This window comes from Trichosurus vulpecula, chromosome 3 (assembly GCF_011100635.1).
Source record: "Trichosurus vulpecula isolate mTriVul1 chromosome 3, mTriVul1.pri, whole genome shotgun sequence".
Lineage (NCBI taxonomy): Eukaryota > Metazoa > Chordata > Mammalia > Diprotodontia > Phalangeridae > Trichosurus > Trichosurus vulpecula.
In genome coordinates, this window is record NC_050575.1 from 104,075,160 (window position 1) to 104,078,097 (window position 2,938).

A 2,938-nucleotide genomic window follows, 5' to 3' on the forward strand; every position below is an offset into this window, starting at 1 on the left:
TCCGGAAAGTATGGGATTCATGTGGCTCTTTTTCATTCTTCCGAATAACTACCTTTCCTGAGAGAGGCCAGAGATTGTTCTCTGCCATGGAAGGGCCTTTTTAAAGGTAAGGAGGAGGACAATGAATTTTTGCTCACAACACTTGGTGGTTATGGGATGGAGACATTCTTAATTTTTCTAATCTATTTTTGAAAAAACAAAATGCAAAGATATTTTTATTAACAATATAAAGTTGCATTTAAAGAAATCATATGTGAAAAGCTATGGAGAAGTTAAGAAAGACTGGATTTTAATTGTGTTAACCTGTAATTCATTTATCATATAATATTCTATGTCATAACTATGTATGTTGACATTTTCCCCCCTTTCTAGGCTGTAAACTCTTTGAGGACAGATACTATGTTTTGGCTAGACTTAGTATCTTCTCCAGAGCTGACCACAGTACTGTGTACACAGTAGGGGTTTTCATTTTATTTTTATGATGAATAATTAGAATCCTTATATTTTTAAAGGAGTCACAGTCATCTAACTTCCTCTAGTTATGGATAATAGGATAATGTAATTTAATGAACAAAACAATGAAGCTTTGTCGACATTACAACACCTGAAGATAATCACACATGAAGATAATATTAGTTGAGCATTGAATATTCAGACTAAGATTTCATTACCTTTTTGGAGTGCCACATTGTACTACGTACTCAGCATGAGCTCACAGTCCCTTAAAATCTCCACATTTTGGGAGACTTTGAGGGGGGGTTTTGCAGATGACCTACAGTCCAAATGGTGCTCACCAATCTTGTACTTGTGAAGGTAGTATTTTGAAACCAAGTGTACAACTTTCATTTATCCTTATTAAATGTCATCTTATTAAGTCCCACATTCCAGCCTTTTAAGCTCCTTTTTAATCATGACACTGTTATCCAGTATTATTGCTGTTGCTCTAAACATTGCACCTTCCCCCCCCCCCCGCCAATAACCACATCCTTATCTAAATGTCCATTAACCGTCCTATTATTAATTAATATGTTCTAGAATTGGGCCAGGAATTGAAATCAAAGACCATGGTCCTGTGGTTTGCAGACTTCATTTTCTTTCAGGTTTTGAAAATGCTATCTTCTTCAGTCCTGCAATACCTTTTCTTTTTTCCATGATCTTTCCATTAATTCATGATGTATACATAGGAGTACAGATGAGTTTGCACTAAACTATCTCTACTGCTTCTTGCTTAGTTCCTCTTGTGACCAGCCATACTCTTTTACAGATGGATGACTGAAGCTAAGGGCATGGTCTCTGGTACTGGAAAAGAATAAATATAATTGGTCCATGTGGGGAATTAGGTCCACTATTCTGGTCTCATTAATGTTATATTTTAACCAAGCATATCAGTTAGCCATGGGGGTCTGGAGGTGGGGCAGGGCGGGAAATGGTAGTTGAAATGTGAAAAAAAAGCAAAACATTGTTAAGTAGACAAAAGAAAATTTAAAAGAACTCAACAAAATAGAACAAAGATCCCCAAAAGAAGTAAACTAAAAACCTACTGAAATAAATCTTTTGCATTCTGACCTAATGCAGTCAAATTTGGGACAGGTACATCTATTGGATACACCAATGATAATGACTTAAATGATGTAGTGTGGACTGACTCATAGAATCTCAGAGCTTGAGATGACCCAAGGAAATTGTTAGCTCTATGCATTGAATGGTAAGAGGATATACTCATGTGAGGAGATCCAGGAACCAGAGAAGGATAGTGTGGTGGAGAGTGAGGGAAGATCAGTGGAGGCAGAAATAGATGCTATTTTAATCTTAGTATGCTGTGGAACTTCTGGATAGGAAATAGATGAAGGGTTCAAACAAATCACAAGCTTGACATAGAGTCATTATATAGTAGTGACAGGAGACTTCAGTTATTCAGTGATCTGCTGGAGGGTACTCTGACAAAAGGGGAGCAGCTAATAATTTCTTGCCTTGCTTTAATTATAATTTCAAAACATAGAGGAAACAATAGGAGGAACATCCATTCTTTATGTGCTTTTCTAAAATAAGGGGGAACTGTTTGCATGAATGGAAATTATGTGATCTTTGGAAGTTCACTCCACATTGTATCTTGGGATAGAAAAGGAAATGAAAATAGGTCACAGTCTGCCATGAATCTCTGAGATCCAGTTGACTGTGGAATAAAGGTGGGGGTGGATAGTGGTTGGAAGCTCTCAGGAATTAAATTTTAAAGATACAAAAATAAAAAATTCTGATGAGGAAAAGAAGTGGCCTAAAGAAACTGATGTGGATGCACAGGAAACTCATTAATCAGTTTAAAACGAAACATGTACAGAAGGTAGAAGCAAGGACAAGTGTTAGAGAACAGCTGTAAAATCCACTTAGAGTACTATAATAATAAGTTTAAGATGGTTAGAGGACTGAATAAGCTGAGACTAGTAAGGAAAGCTAAGAAGAACAAAAGTTTTCTTTCTTGTTTTAAAACTTTTTGGGGGGAGAGGAGAACTTCTCAGGTTAGATGGGACAACATTATGGTTAACAGAATGAAGAATTTCTCAGTGCTGTTTTATTTCTGTATTCTCTGTTGAGGAAAATTATATTTGGGCTATAAAAACTATAATAAATATGGCTAATAGTGAGTTGAAATTTGGGATAAGGAAGGAGGAGCTATGAGCGCTCCAAGCTGCCCTTGATGTCAAGTCACTAGGCCTGGATGAAATATATCCTGGAGTGTCTAAAGAACTACTATATGTGATTGCTCATCCCCTGTCTTTGAAAGATCATGGAGTACAGAAGAGTACTGCAGGACTGAAGAAGTTTGCATTTCCAAAACTGGCAAGAGAATGAATTTTGCAAACCAGTGGTCTTTGACTTCAATTCCTGGCCAATTCTAGGAAATTTTAGTAACAGGATGGTTAGTGAACTTTTAGACAAGGCA